A 17,072-nucleotide genomic window follows, 5' to 3' on the forward strand; every position below is an offset into this window, starting at 1 on the left:
TCTCCCTCTCTCTCTGCCCCTCCCCCGTTCATGCTCTGTCTCTCTCTGTCCCAAAAATAAATAAACGTTGAAAAAAAAAATTAAAAAAAAAAAAGTAGCTCTGAAATATTCTTACCATACACACACATGCACACACACACAAATGTAAGTATGTGAGGTCATGGAGGTGTTAACCTTGCTGTGGTAATTGGACACAAGATAATATGTGTATCACATTATTGGGTTGTACCCTTTAAATTTATGCAATGCTATATACCAATTATATCTCAACAAAACTGGGGAAAAAAATAGAAGATGCTGCTTTTTTGACCTTAGATAAACTCAGTTTATAATTAATTTAGAAAAAGAAATGGACATTGCTTTTGATATCTTATGCATTGATTCAGAGTAAAGAGATTATTTTGTGAAAATGCTAAGATAACTTTAGCTGTGTATTTATACTACAAAAATAATTTGGTTGATTTAGGCTCAAAATCCAGGCTCTCTGTTGCTATGGTGCATAAAGGTCTACACTTTTTTTGATGTTATTTCTTGCTACCTCTGAAATCTATTCCAAGATTTTAATTATCTTCAGTGTTGTTGGTTCTGCTTAATTATTCTCTAGAGGCAGACTAGAAAATATTTATATGAAAGTAAATCTTGATATTTCAATGAAAACGAGGTGGTGGTGGGCAGTGAAAGTGCTTGAGAAGTAAATAGGTGATCTTTCTTATATGCAGAATAAAAGTTTTTATAGTCATAAACATTTATATATAGATCCCTTTAGTCATTAGAATTCTAATAATTCTTACATAGCATGGTAGAATTTTAAAGATACAGTAATTAACAGATTTGTGTACATATGTTTCTATTGATGCTTTAGGCCTGATTTTAAGAGAACCTGGAAAAAACTTCCTAACCTTTCCACATAGTCTATATGCAGGATAAAAGTTTTTATAGTCATAAACATTTATATATAGACCCCTTTAGTCATTAGAATTCTAATAATTCTTACAAAGCATGGTAGAATTTTAAAGATACAATAATTAATAGATTTTTGTACATCTGTTTCTGCTGATGCTTTAGGCCTAATTTTAAGAGAACCTGGAAAAAACTTCCTAATTTGAATTCATTAAATATGTTCTACACATTTCTATGAAAATGCCACCAAATAACATTGTCATCTGGATTTTTAAATCCAAGTCAAAAACTGTTTCATTAATCAGGATTTATTTATTTATTTATTTATTTACTTATTCATTTATTTATTCTCTAGTCCATAATCATTTAACATTGAACTCACAACACAGATGCTTTGCAAAGGATGCTCAGATGGAGTTTATTAATCTCAAGATTGTATCTGTAATGCAAAAAATGAAAGAATAAATGGAAACTTTCCTTTTTGACTTCTAGAATTGTTTTGTAGAAAACATGCCTTTTAGCAAAGTACAGGAAAGTGGTTGCTTTTTCTTCCTTGTGACAAGTGAAACTGAATAAATACATATTTCTTCCATAATACCTTTTGTGTTCAGAGGTTAAACAGACTCCTAGAGGAGAAAAATGATGTTATTAAGTGAAACACAAATGTCAAAAGAGCATCTATATTATATATCTTCATTCAAAGCCCCTTCCAATGCTCATCAGATCAATTCTGCAATCTCATATACAGTTAGATATCTAGAGGATTTCTACTTTTTTAAAAAAATTTATTTATTTATTTATTTATTTATTTATTTATTTATTTAATTTTTGAGAGAGAGAGAGAGAGAGAGCACGAGAGGGGCAGAGAGAGAAGGGGGGGGGAGAGAGAATCCTAAGCAGGCTCCATGCTTGCTGCAGAGACCAATGTGAGGTTGGATCTCACAACTGCGAGGTAAAATCAAGAGTCAGATGCTTAACCGACTGAGCCACCCAGGTGGCCCAAGGATTTCTACTTTAAGATTTTTTTTTTTTTTTTGAGAGAGAGAGAGAGCGAGGGAGCAGGGGAGGGGCAGAGAGAGATGGAGAGAGAGAGAATCCTAAGCAGGCTCCATGCTGCCAGAGCAAAGCCCGATGCAGGGTTCACTCTCTCCAATCGTGAGACCATGACCTGAGCTGAAACTGAGAGTTGGACACTTTACCAACTGAGCCACCCAGGTGTCCCACCAAGGATTTCTGCTTTAAACATTCTCACACTCTTTTGGGGTGTCTGGGTGGTTCAGTTGGTTAAGCATTGAACTTCAGCTCAGGTCATGATCTCACAGTTTGTGAGTTTGAGCTCCCATTGGGCTCTCTACTCTCAGGATAGAGCCTGCTTCTGCTCCTTGGTCCCCCCCGCGCTGCCCCGCCCCGCCCCCCTCTCTTTCTCTCTCTCTCTCAAAAATAAATAAACGCTTAAAAATATATAATGTTTAAAAAAAATTCTCAGTTTTCAAAAGTTTTCAGCACATTAGCAGGAAGCTCAGAGGCTACTGAGCATATGCTAAGGATTGACTAATATAGGCTGATGCTGGAGCCCAGGTGATGTCTTGTGCCCCAGAGAGCCTTTGGGAAGATGGTTCCTTGTTATAGTTACCAAACCTGGGGCAAGATGACAGTAAATTGGGAAGAAGATATTCTTGCAGGCTTCAAAAGAGCAGTCATTTCTTCCTCTTGATATTACAAAGCTCAGATGTATAAGGCAAGGTGTATTTTTGCCAATTAACCACCAACCTTAGTCACTGAAAATATGAAAACTTGAATGAGCTGTGGCCAAGGAAAAAACAAAACAACTAAGGAGATAGATTTTGTTTAGGCTAAAAAATAGGAAGAACACCACACAGTATCTATTAATTTGCCTTACCCTTTTATAGGGAAGGGTAAGCAATTATAGGCAGGATAATTTACAGTTGGAATACTTTGCAATCGGGTGAACAGGAAATGTTTATCTCTGTGTCTAGCTAGATTCAGAAAGGGACAAATAGTTCTCATCTCAGCTAATCATTCATGAGACAAAGAACAGGGAGGGGATCTGGCCTTTCAGTGCCTTCAAGCAAAAAGAGAAGAAAGGTCCATGTTTGGCCTGTCACAAGTAAACAAAAGGGCCATCTACAAATCTGGTGAGAGTCCTGAGAAAGGGTAGACAGCCAGTCTTATCTAAGCTGGTTTGGTGGTGGTGGGGGGGGGGGTGTTCTTTGCAGTAAGGCATTTCCTGAAACACAAAAAGGTGGTGGGATTTGACAAAATAAAAAGTTAGGAGGATATCTGAACTCTGCTGTTATCTGGAGCACAAGCCTGAGGTGAAGTTCAGCTGTGTCAACTCATGTATGCATGTGCTTACCCACCCACACCAAACTGCCCACATTTCCTGAGGACAAAACCAATTCTCTGTTGTCACATTCTTCCTTGTTTAATCATTTACCAGCAAAGTGTCCAAAAGTCAATACTTAAAAGACAAGATGCCAAATTTATTATTAAACCTGCTTACTTGGTAGGCTTATTATCATTTATTTACACCAAGTTAAGGTCCTAAGAATGTCCACATAAATCAAATGCTTATAAAATTGGTTGGTGGTCACACAGCATAATGATTATAAGCCTGTGCTCTACTGTCAGTCTTTCTTTAAATTTGCATTTTTGGGGCACCTGGGTGGCTCAGTCAGTTAAGTGATCCACTATTAATCTTGCCTCAGGTCTTGATGTCAGGATCGTAAGTTCAGTCCCCATGTTGGGTTCCACTCTGGGCGTGAAGCCTACTTTAGGCATTAAATAAATAAATAAATAAATAAATAAATAAATAAATAAATTTGCATTTTCAAGGATTTTTTTATGCCTCTGCTTCCTCATCTCTAAAATGGGCTATGGGGGTGCCTAGGTGACTCAGTTGGTTAAGCATTTGACTCTTGATTTCAGCGCAGGTCATGATCTCACCATTCATGAGTTCTTCACTGACAGTGCAGAGTCTACTTGAGATTCCCTCTCTCCCTCTTTCTCTGCCCCTCCCCAGCTTATGCTCTTTCTCTCTGAAGGTAAATAAATAAACTTAACAAAAAAGAAATAAAATGGGATTGTAAATTGGTGCAACCACTATGGAAAACAATATGGAGGTTACTAAAAGAATTAAAAATAAAATTACCAGATGATCTAGCAATCCTACTTCTTGGTATATATCCAAAGGAAATGGAAACGATATCACAAAAAGATATCTGCTCTCCCATGTTCATTGCAATATTATTCACAATAGCTAAAATATGGAAACAAATCTTGGTCAAAGTATAAATGCATGGGGCATCTGGGTGGCTCAGTTAAGTGTCCCACTCTTGATATCGGCTCAAGTCATGATCTCTTGGTTGTGAGATTGAGCCTCACATTGGGCTCCATGCTGGGCATAAAGCCTGCTTAAGATTCTCTCTCTCCCTCTACCCCTCCCCTGCTCGAGTGCTCTCTCTCTCTCTCTCAAAAAGAAAGCAAAAACAAAAACGAAAGCAAACCCCAAAGCATATATAGGCATACATATACAGATCAATGGAACAGAATAGAGAGCCTTGAAATAAACCCACATATCAATGATCAATTAATTTATGACAAAGGAACCAAGAATAGGGGTGTCTGGCTGGCTCAGTTGGAAGAGCATGCGACTCTTGATCTTGGGATGGTGAGTTCAAGCCCCACGTTGGGCATGGAGCCTACTTTGAAAAAAAAATGGAACCAGGGATATACAATGGGGAAAGGACAGCCTTTTTATAAATGGTATTGAGAAAATGGATAGCCATGTGCAAAAGAATGAAACTAGACCACTATCTAACACTATACATAAAAATTAACTTAAAATGGATTAAAGACTTGAATGTAAGACCTGAAACCATGAAACTCCTAGCAGAAAACATAGGCAGTAAGCTCCCTGACATCTGTCTTGGCAATGATTTTTTTTTTTTATTTGACACCAAAAGCAAAGGCAATAAAAGCAAAATATATAAGTGATACTATATCAAGCTAAAAAAGCTTCTGCACAGCAAAGGAAACCATCAACAAAATGAAAACACAGCCTATGGAATCGGAAAAAATATTTGCAAATCATGTATCTGGTAAAGGATTGATATCCAAAATATATAAAGAATTCATACAACCTAATAGCAAAAAACAATCCAATTAAAAATGGGCAGGGGATCTGAATATCTATATATATATATTTGAAAGTCACTAAGAGAGTAGATATTAAATGTTCTCACCACAAAAAAAGAAATGGTAAGTGGGTGATGTGATGCAGGTTTTAGTAACACTATGTTGGTAATCATTTTGCATTAAGTGTATCAAACCAACACATTGTACCGCTTAAATTTACAGGTCATGTGTCAATTATATCTCAATAAAGTTGGGGGAAAAAGATGTTATAAATAGGTAGATATGAAATAACAATAAATAAAATGGGGCTTTTTCTCCTCCTGTGTTTAGATGGTCATACCATAGCAAGAATTAATTCGCATGTGTCTAAAACCAGCATTTTTCAAACTTTAGCATGTATCAGTATTCCCTGGGCATCTTGTTCTGACTTAGCAAGTTTGGATGGGACCTGAGACTACATTTTTATCAAGCTCCCAGATGTTGTCCATGCTGCTTGGTCCTGGACTACATTTTGAGTAGCAAGGGTCTAAAGCCTGGATTACACTGCTTGACGCATAGTCAGCAGTTAATAAATAGGTATTATTTTTACTAACTTATATAACTGTGCATAAAATAAGGCCATTATTAGAGGAAACCTTGTGTGAGTTGCATATGGCCTTTATATATTCTTTGCTTTATGAATGTCTACTAATGTGACTACAAAGTAATGAGATACAGAAACCACATGCGAAAATCTCCCTGACAACTTTGTTGTCTGAAGTTAGGGTCAATATTGGATTTTGCTAGAATTGAGAACACTTTCTCAGCAAACTCTCCAATGACTCATGAATTAAGTTCTAATACTGAAACGTGTTCTTAAATTGTAAGTCTCTTAAACTGATCCCTGCAAACTCACAAATGGTCAAACCAGAACACCAGGCTTTGCTGATGAAGATTCATCAGGGAAGGACAGGAAAGGCCACAGGGTGCCATGAAGCTCATAAAACAGTAAGCCAGGCATTTTTTTTTTTTTTGAAACTTGAAGCTTACTTTAAAACATGAAATTATTTATTTTTTTATTCTTTTAAGTTAAAAGAATTTTTTTTTAATGTTTTATTTATTTTTGAGAGAGAGACAGGGTATGAGTGGGGGAGGGCAGAGAGGGAGACACACACACACAATCCAAAGCAGACTCTAGGCTCTGACCTGTTATCACAGAGCCTGACTGAGGCTTGAAATCATGAACCATGAAATCATGACCTGAGCCAAAGTTGGAAGCTTAACTGACTGAGCCATCCAGATGCCCCAAAACATGAAATTGTTTTTAAAGGTAAGGACAGGCTTGGAGATTAATTGTGAGAATCCTTATAGATATAATACCAATGGACAGCTTCAGATACCTAAACTGAAAAGTATTACTGAGCTTGGATATCTGTTTTTAAATTATTTTTTAATATTTATTTTTTTAAGGTTTATTTTTAAGAGACAGAGAGAGAGCATGAGCAGAGGAGGGGCAGAGAGAGGAAGACACAATATCTGAAACAGGCTCCAGGCTCTGAGCTGTCAGCACAGAGCCCAACGTGGGGCTTGAACTCAAGAACGGTGAGATCAGACCTGAGCCGAAGTCGGATGCTTAACCAACTGTGTCACCCAGGTACCCCTGTTTTTAAATTTGTTTAAAGCTTATTTATTTATTTTGAGAGAGAGTTAGCACAAGTGGGAGAGGGGCAGAGAGAGAGAGGGAGAGAGAGAATCCTGAGCAGGCTCCACACTGTCAATGCAGAGCCCACACGGAGCCTGAACCCACAAAACGCGAGATCATGACCTGAGCCTAAATCAAGAGTCGGACGCTTAACCAACTGAGCCACCCAGGAGCCCCAGATATCTGTTTTTAAAAGCTCCATGGAACTCTCAGAAACTGCTGCTGGGAGTGAAAATTAGTGCAATCACTTTGGAGAACATTTGGCAGCATGGATGAGAGGTGACATGTACACGTCATATGACCCAACTATGCAAACCTGCTTCTAGGTATTCGACAGGAAAGAATATATATCTTCACACAGGACACATACCAGAATGCTTCAAGCAGCACTAGCCCTAGCAGCCCAGAGCAGTCAGAAGCCAAAAGCCGCCGTGGTAGAAGGTTTAAATGGCAGAGCATACAAGAGAGCCCTACACAGCAATGAAAACAGTGGCACTGCAGCCATCAAGACGATGTGGATGAATCTCCATCTATAGTGTTGTGAAAAAGAAATAAAAAACAGAAGATGTAAATTAACAAACAAAATATTAACCTATGGTCTTAGAAGTTTGGTGGTCATCCTTGGCCTGGGGACCACAGGAAGGGCTTCTGGAGTGTTGGTCATGTTTTATTTCTTGGCCAAAGCACTGGCTATACAATGTGTAAACTCTGTCATAAGTTCACTTATCTATCCGTTCCCTTATGATTTGGGCACTTTTCTGTATGTACGCTCTGCAGTGACAAAATTTACATTACAAAAAGCCCTAAGATTATCTTAAAAGTGACTTTACACTTCGGAAGTGCTTATTGTACCCAGTGAACTGTTTGAGAGGAAAAAATGGTTTGCTTCTGAATTTTAACCTATCTTAGATTTAACACATCTCAGCTTAGATCCATTCTTTAAAACATGATGCCAAAAGGAAGTTTTCAGGAATATGCTGAGAAAGAAAAGCAGCATATGGTTTCTTAAAAGAGGGCCAGAGCTTCCCACTTTGCACCTTGTTTTCACTAACCTATTAGGTTCCTTGAGCAAAAGCCAATTCAATAATCAAAGGAGACCCAAGGGATCCCTTCCTTCTCCCTGTCAAGAGAAAACAGTCAAGGAAAAGACAAGACCCAAGAATTTTGGATGCAAAATCAGAAGATCTGAAGAGAAGCCATGAGATTTCTAAAAAGCTCCAGGAACAATGGGTCTGTCCAAGGGTGGGCCAAGACATCCTGAACAACTCACCACTAATTGCACTGATGTAGATGAATTTTAAAATGGAGAACTAAAAGGGAGCCAGCTGTGAACTGCTTGGGGGATGACTCATCATTGAAAATAATTAGCCCACATACAAGATGCCATTTCTAGACACTCCCAAGACTTGTTATTATTTCCCTTCTTCTGTCTCTCCCTAAAAACCCAACTCCCAATCCAAATCAGTACCTTTTTATTGCAAGGTCTCCTGGTTGGGACTCTGAGTCTGGCCGCGGACAATTTTCATTCCAAATCCAGTTTGTTTGTGGGAAGAAATCTGTTAAATGTGCTCTTGCAGCATATACCACTGCTGTTGTTCATTTGTTTCCCCTTCAGCCTTTCCCAATTGAAGTTCACTCAATTTCATTTTTTTGCAGGAACTTGCAGTCTACAATCTCTTATCCTTAATGCCCAGGTAGAAAAAGCTCTGAAAAGTAAAATTTCTCCTAAATATAATGACAAAATCAGAACTCACATAAGACTGTTTATAATGTCTATTCATCATGCTTGCTGTGAATTTTTATGTTTCATTTGCACAGATTTAAATATGTTTGTTACAGGATGCTGCTTTAGAACTCCCTGGAGATGGGATATGATTTGCCATATATGCACTGCATTACCTTTCTACACTCCACAAATTTTAGATTCCAAAGCACACCTGGGATTGTGGAACTGTAATCAAGAATTCCTCTTCAAGAGGAGAGATGAACTGTTCAGCTGATAGAGGGATTTGGGTTAAATATAAACAACAGTCTTATGGCCAGAAGAGTTGTTAAAAATGGATGTTTATCCCCAAAAGACTGTGTTAGGTTGAGAGACCAGAGTCAATATTTAACCTGGCATTCCAATTTAAAAGTCAATCCCGAACTGTCTACAGGACTCTGAGTCTCACTGAAATGTGAGATCATTTTCCTACTGGTAAAATAAAGGGGCAGATAGGGAATGTACCTCAACACATTTTGGGGGGGGGAGTCACCAAATTAGTAAGAAGAGAAAATGAAACATGAGTATTATGGCTAACTTTTGATTTGCCAACTTTGATGTGTCTGAAATTAGTGATAAGAATTTAATTCCTAAAGTGCATTTAGAATCCATTTGTCTCTGCTTAAAATGTTCCTCCATGTGACATAAAGAGATTATGAGACTTTCCAAACTAGGAAGTCCTGTGTTTCATTCACTTGAACTTCTAAGACCACGAGTGTCAAATATGGCTGCATAGGCTGAGTTGCATAGAGGAGGAGTGGTAATTAAACCAGACTTTAGATCGTTGGTTCTCCACAATGGCTGCATGTTGGAATCATCCTCTGGACAACTTTTAGAAAAAGACTAACGCCTACATTGCACCCTCAGAGATTCAGACTTAAATTGTTTGGAGGGATCCTTGTATATCAGAATTTTTTTTTTTTTAATTTTTTTTTTCAACGTTTATTTATTTTTGGGACAGAGAGAGACAGAGCATGAACAGGGGAGGGGCAGAGAGAGAGGGAGACACAGAATCAGAAACAGGCTCCAGGCTCCGAGCCATCAGCCCAGAGCCTGACGCGGGGCTCAAACTCACGGACCGCGAGATCGTGACCTGGCTGAAGTCGGACGCTTAACCGACTGCGCCACCCAGGCGCCCCCAGAATTTTTAAAGCTAACAGGTAATTTGGATATGCAGCCAGGGCTGAGAATCATTCTTTAGAATAAGCCTCTTAACAAGATATTTTTTATATCCTCTCCCAAGATATTTTTTTGGGTAAGCCTTTATACTTATTTTGATGAAGCTTTCATAGGGGGACATTGTATCAGTTAGTTATTGCTGTGTAGAAAACCAGGGATAAAAGCTAGATGGGAGGTAGGAGATTTCTGGGGGTAGTTAAAGGACCTAAGTAAGGACTAAAAAGGAACACTGGGTGGAATAGAATGAGATTGACATCTGCTCACCATTGGTTGAAATAATCCCCATAGTTCACAGATGAGAGAAGTCCTGAATCAGGTCCAGTTGTCATTTTGAGGCACAGGGACCACTCAGAGTCCCTGGTTCTTCATCAATGTCAGCTGATTAGACAATAATGACGAAATGCAATATTCAAAATGCAGCCCCATCCTTAGATTCTGATTCCTCAGGTCTAGGGTGGGCCTGAGATCCTATGTATTCCTCCCAGGTAATGCTGCTGGTCCAGGACCACCCTTGGAGTTTAAATAAAACAGATAAATCATTCTTTTGAATTTAGTGTTAATATCTGAATATTCATTTTCAAATAGAGGTAAGCATAGAAACATAATGTGAAACGAAAGTCTCCTTCGTGAGCTTTACATGTTACAATTTTATCAATCAGCTGAAACATAATTATGTATTTATTACTATAAGATGCTACTACAACTAATGATTGTGAAAGCTATTAATTTTATATACAAAATCGATGATTAAAAAATTTAATATATAGTTTAATCAATAAGGAAATAGATCATCAACTAATAGGAATATTAAGTAAGAATACTTCTACTAGATAACTGTAGGAAGAACACACTATCCTTTTTAAGCCAACAAATGTTTGTACAATTTTAAATAAGGATGGAAGGCAGAATAATAGAGATTACATACAAACCATATTTATAGTCTTTGCAGTATTATTAGATCATTACCATTTGTGACATTAAACAAAATAACATTCAAAAAACACATTTATTTTTATTTTGCTATTTAATTCCATTCAGCCTGAGAGTCTTTAAAGAAAACAGCTTGCCCTAGAAGTTCATTCTAAGTTGGTGATATTTGGCCTCAGCCCAATATTTATTGTAACACTAGGTCATTTGGCACTGAGCCAAAATGAGTATTTGGTACACTTCCAACATGAAGCTTAGGAGCCAAATCAAGGGACTTTCAAGACCCTGGGTCAGATACTGTCCAGAGGGCTTCTCCTCTTGATTAACTGGTGCATCTTACACCTCCCTGCCTAATCCTCTGAGAATCTTTTGCAAAGTCCAGACCAATCCACTGATAGCACTTCTTCCAAGGATTAGGTGAGGTTAGGGTTGCTAGATTAAATATAAGATGCCCAGTCAAATTTGAGTTTCAGATAAACAATAAGCTACTTTTTAGTGTAAGGATGTCCCACGCAATATGTGAGACATTCCTATATTGTTATCTGCTATATCTGGCAACATGAGGTGAAGTCCCATCTGCAAGAAGCTTGTCATAAGTGTCTCTGAAACTTGTAATTTCTTTACTAAAAGCTTTTAACATCAAATGGGAGGCAGCTAGAAGTAAATGAGAATTGCCTTAAATTCATAAGGTATGGCATAAAAGCAATTTGGTTTTTAGTGAAAATGTTACCTAGTCATTAAAACGTCACTTTAGGGACACCTGGGTGGCTCAGTTGGTTGAGCGTCCGGCTTTGGCTCAGGTCATTATCTCACGGTTTGTGAGTTCGAGCCCCACGTCGGTCTTTGTGCTGACAGCTCGGAGCCTGGAGCCTGTTTCGGATTCTGTGTCTCCCTCTCTGCTCCTCCCCTGTTCGTGCTCTGTCTCTGTCTCTCAAAAATAAATAAATAAGCATTAAAAAAAAAAAAACAACAAACATCACTTTGAGGGGCAACTGGATGGCTCAGTTGGTTGGGCGTCTGACTTTGGCTCAGGTCATTATCTCACAGCTTGTGAGTTCGAGCCTGGCGTTGGGCTCTGTGCTGACAGCTCAGAGCCTGGAGCCTGCTTTGGATTCCATGTCCCTCTCTCGTTCTGCCCCTCCCCTGCTCAAGCTCTGTCTATCTCTCTTTCTCTGTCTCAAGAATAAATAAAACATTTTTAAAAATTAAAAAAAAAAATACAACCTCACTTTAAAACTGAGGAAGACTTAGTTCCAGTCCATTCTACTATGGTCATGGACTGGGTATGAGATTTTGAGTTAATCATTTATCTTATTTCATAGTCCAAAGGCACAAATGCTTGTAAAATGTGTCCATAAAAAATGCCACCAAGGGGGTGCCTGGGTGGCTCAGTCAGTTAAGTGTTTGACTTCGGCTCAGGGCATGGTCTCATGTTTAATGGGTTCGAGCCCTGCATCAGGCTCTGTGCTGAGAGTGTGGAGTCAGCTTGGGATATTCTCTTTTTCTCTCTTTGCCCCTTCCCCATTTGTGCTCTCCTCTCTCCCTCTCTCTCTCTCTCTCTCAAAATAAATAAACTTTAAAAAAACGGCACCAGGAAAAAGGAAATGATGCCAACCAATTAAACTGACACAAGGCAAAAATACCATTGATTATAAGACATGAATTTATTTCAGAGATATTAAAATGTGGGAGGGGCAGAAATGAATGACTCGGAATTGATAAAATATGATATTTTGACTTGCCTCATTTATAAAAAGAAAATAATTATCATTTTCTCTACTGAATACACATAAAGATCAAACCAGGAAATTAATCATCAGCTCTTATTTCTCAATGTAGTTTTGAATTGCACAACAGGAACTTTAGCTTCCAAGGTAGAATGTTTTCCAATGACTACTCCTGTTAAAGTAGCATAAAGGAAAGTTAAATTTTCCTATAGTCTTTTTAGGACAAATATTGTATGATTCCACTCATACAGAGTATCTAGAAGAGTCAAAATTGGGGTGTCTGGCTAGCTCAGTCAGTGGAGCATGTAACTCTTGATCTCAAGGTCATAAGTTCAAGCCCCACATTGGGCGTGGAGCCTACTTAAAATTAAATTTTTTTTAATTAAAAAAATAGTCAAAAACATAGAAACAGAAAGTATAAAGGGGGTTACCAGCAGTTGAGGAGAGGAAAATGGGTAATTAGTATATTGTGGGTATAGCATTTTGGTATTGCAAGATGAGAAGGTTCTAGAGATCTATTGCACAGTAATGTCAAAGTCTTCAATGCTACTAAACTGTACACTTAAAAATGGTTAAGATTCTAAATTTAACATAATGTGTGTTTTACAACAATAAAAAACATTCTTACAGTCTTTTAAGAAAGATTCTTTCCTATGTGGGTCAAAGCTAACTCAGTCCTTTTTGTTTGTTTGTTTGTTTTTGTTTTGTTTTGTTTTGAGAGAGAGAAAGCACAAGCAGGGCAGAGACGGGGAGAGCAAGAGAGGGAGAGAGAATCTTAAGCAGGCTCCATACATGTCCCATTAACTCACTCAGTCTTTTGATCTACTGGGTAAAAAATTATCTTTATGATTATCATGCATCAGAGCCCAATGTAGTTTAAACAGAAAGTAGATGAATTCATGAATTGGTATCATCTACCTACTCACTCATTCTTTGATCCATCCATTGATTCATTCATTCATCCACCCATTTATTCATCCAATTATCCACCCAATATTTACTGAATTTCTATTTTATTCCAGGTACTGGGATATACTTTGAGAAAACAAAGATGAAAAAGTGCTTGTGTTCAAGGAGATGCCCCAAAAAAGTACTACAGTGCCCTACTTACTTAAAAGATTGGGATTTTGCCTTTCAAATCTATGAAAAATAGCTCATGTCTTCCCCCGCACCCCCCACATAGAATGCTCTCCTTTCTCCCACTGACTATTCAAATCCCATCAATTTTTTCAAAAGTCATTTAAAATCATCCTGTGCTATGAAGTCTTTCCCAAACTCCTAAATTGCTTATGGTATGTAATTTGGCTCCTAATTGGGTATTGGGTAAGTAAAACACACGATGTATTAGATGGTTATACGACTTAAAAGAGAAATCAAGCAGAAAGAAGGAATATGACTATCGGGATGAGGAGGTTGACATTTTAAATAAGGGGTAGCCAGTGAAAGTCTCAATCAAAAGCAGAATTTTCAGAAGTGACTTGAATTAAGTGAGGCATGAGCCATGTATTTGGGGGAGGGGTATTCCAAGCAAAGAGAATAGTTAGTAAATAGCCCTGGGTGGCAGTATGCCTAGTATGTGAGAGGAATAGAAGGGAAACCATTGTGGTTGTAATGGAGTGAATAAGGGGTGAAGTTGGGAAATGAAGTCAGAGAGGAAATGAATCCAGGTCATGTAGGGCCTGTGGGTTTTACTAAGAAATTTGGCTTTTTTTCTGAATGGGACAGATATCATTGGAGGATTCAGGCTGAGAAGTGACATGATCAGAATTATTTATTTTTTCTTATTGTTAATATAATCTCTTTGCTCTCTCTGTTCGGAATAGACTTTGGAGGTCGGGAGCATGGGACATCTTTGCAAGGAGACCATTTAGGAGGATATTGCAATAATTTAATCAAGAAATAATGATGACTAGAACCTACTGGTGGCAGTGAGGGTAAAGAGAAGTAGTTGAATTTGGAATATATTTAGAAATAGAGCCATTAGAGTTTGTTGATGAATCAGACACGGGGTGTGAAAAAAAGAGTCAAGGACCACACCTGGGCAGCCAGAAGGATGAAGCTGCCACTGCCTGAGATTGGGAAGATTGTGGGAGGTACAGAATTTGCAGAAAACATTGTGAGCTTAGTTTTGTAGGTGTTAGATTTGAGAAGAGTACCAGACCTGTAAGTGGAAATGATGACTGGGCAGTTGAATGGAAGAATCTGGAGTTCAGAGGAAATGTGAAGTTTGGAATATATAAATGGCATTTACAACCATGATACTGGGTGAAATCAACCAATGAGAAAAAACTAGGTAGAAAACTAGGTAAAAAAGAAAAAAGAGAAAAGATCCAAGAGCTGAGGTTGTGGAGATGGCGCTGTAATTATCTCCATCAGAGCAGAATACTCTGACCTGTTAGAAAGAAGTGCTATTCAAGACTTCATGATCCTTAAAACTTAAGACATGATAGGAAATCCTCTGGAGTGGAAATTACAAATGTTCACTGGGTGTTTTGGGCATTAAGGAGAAAATAGAAAAGAGAGAGATTTGGAGATCAAAATAGAGGGCTTTGGGAGCATTTTGCACACCTGTAAGCATGCAGAGTGGGCACCAATATGTAAAATTCTCCTTAAAGGTAAGCAAAAATAAAATGAATATAAAAAACAATTTGGTAACTGAAGAAGAATCAATGTCACAAGGTGTGACTGACACCAATTCTCTGCTACCAACTGGTGTCCTGCAATGCTGATATAACACCCAGAATTAATGCAGACCCCACGCATTGCCCCCACTTCAGATGCTAACCACAAATGGGGTCCCCAGGACATCTGCACTTCTAAACAGCTGGTTACAAATCAGGGGTCTCATGACCCTTCCCCAGGTTTTATAATTTGCTAGAATTTTCAGAACTCAGGAAAGTCTCATACTTCCAATTATAGTTTAATTATAAAGAATGCAGATCTGACCAATGAAGAGAGTCATACACCAAAGTTGGGAGATAAGGCAGAGCTTCCACGCTATCTCCTCATGGAATCCAGGCATGTTACCTTCGCAGCACATCAATGTATTCACGAAACAGGAAGCTCCACCAGGCCCCTGTGCAATAGTTGTAGATGTTAACTTGATTGGGCCATGAGGTACCAAGATATTTGGTGTATATGTACACACGTGTGTGTGTGTGTGTGTGTGTGTGTGTGTGTGCGTGTGTGTGTGTGTGTGTGTAATTTGGCCCCTAAACATTTTACACAAAAATCAATTCTAAATGGATGGTAGGCCTTTTTATAAAAGGTAAAATAGTAAAGCTTTAAAAAAACATTAAAAAAAACAACTTAAAACTTTGAGTAGGCAAAGATTTCTTTTAAAACAGTACAGAACACTCACATAATGGAAAAAAAACTGAATTGAGCTATATTAAAATTACAAACTTATGTTCATCAAAAAGCACCATAAAAGGAGTTAAAACACAACTCACAGAAAGAACATTTGTAATATAAATATCCAACAAGAGATTTTTATCTAGAATATATAAAAAGCTCCTACAAATCAACAAGAAAAAAAATGGCTAGCTGATAGAAATGGGCAACAGACATGCTTACAAAAGAGAACACTTAAATGGCCAGTAAACATTTGAAACAGTGCTTGACTCCATTAACTATGAGAGAAATGCAAGTTGAAACCACACCCAAATCAAAATATACCAGAAAGGCTAAAATTATAAAAGACAGAAATAACAAATGTTGGGTAGGATGCAGAACAACTAGAACTGTCACACTGTTAGTTGTGAGCCACCCCAGTATTATCTGCTAACCCAGCCTATATATAAGATTTTATTTATTTACTTTTTAAGTAAACGTTCCACTCAACATGGAGCTTAAACTCATGACCCCGTGATCAAGAGTCACATGCTCCTCCAACTGAGCCAGCCAGGCAACCCCTGGGCTTTGCTTTAAAATCATCTAGTGAGAGTGGGACACTTGGGTGGCTCAGTCAGTTGAGCGTCTGACTTTGGCTCAGGTCATGATCTCACAGTTTGTGAGTTTGAGACCACGTTGGGCTCGGTGCTGACAGCTCAGAGCCTGGAGCCTGCTTTGGATTCTGTGTCTCCCTCCCTCTCTGCTCCTCACCCACTCATGCTGTGTCTCTCTCTGTCTCTCAAAAATAGATAAAAATGTTTTAAAAAACTTAAAAAATCATCTAGTGAGAGGAAAGAGGCAGTAAGTAGAGTATAAATGAAACTATATGGACCTTATGCTGATAAAGGTTGAAAATCTGTGATGGATACATGAAAGTTCATTATATTATATTCTCTATTTCTGTATTATGTTTGAAAAGTAAAACACTTTGCTATCACAACAGAGTAATAACAATTTATATAAGTCCTAACAATTCCATTGTAAGTTCTACAACCAAGGAAAATATGTACATATGTTCACCAAACGACATGTATGAGAACTTTCTCAGTGGCACTATTCATAATAGCCCAAAACTGGAAATAACTCCAATGCCCATCAACAGAAGAATGACTAGTTACATCAACTGCGGTTTATTTAGACAGTACAATACAAAAGTGGGAATGAGAATGAAATATCTACAACTTCACAAAACATGGATGAGTCTTACAAACATAATGATGAGTGAAAGAAGCTAGACACAGTCCTTACTGACAGTATGATTCTATTTATGTAAAATACAAAAAAACAGGCAAAACTAATCCATGTGTTAGCAGTCAAGAGTGGTTTCTCTTTGGAGGCGGTAGTT

General features: G+C 38.0%; 1 long non-coding RNA gene across 1 annotated transcript; it reads right to left on the reverse strand.

The window, feature by feature from the left end:
• Window positions 1–1,299: 1,299 nt before the first annotated feature.
• On the reverse strand, window positions 1,300–10,253 carry LOC121012489 (uncharacterized). Its single transcript, XR_005782135.1, has 4 exons — window positions 9,945–10,253; window positions 8,208–8,445; window positions 7,110–7,269; window positions 1,300–1,526 (listed from the first exon to the last, which is right to left on the reverse strand). It is a non-coding gene; the product is annotated as an uncharacterized LOC121012489 (long non-coding RNA).
• Between the last annotated feature and the right edge of the window lie 6,819 nt (window positions 10,254–17,072).

The sequence above is a fragment of the Herpailurus yagouaroundi genome, unplaced genomic scaffold (assembly GCF_014898765.1).
Source record: "Herpailurus yagouaroundi ecotype Mexico unplaced genomic scaffold, PumYag 196, whole genome shotgun sequence".
Taxonomy (NCBI): Eukaryota; Metazoa; Chordata; class Mammalia; order Carnivora; family Felidae; genus Herpailurus; species Herpailurus yagouaroundi.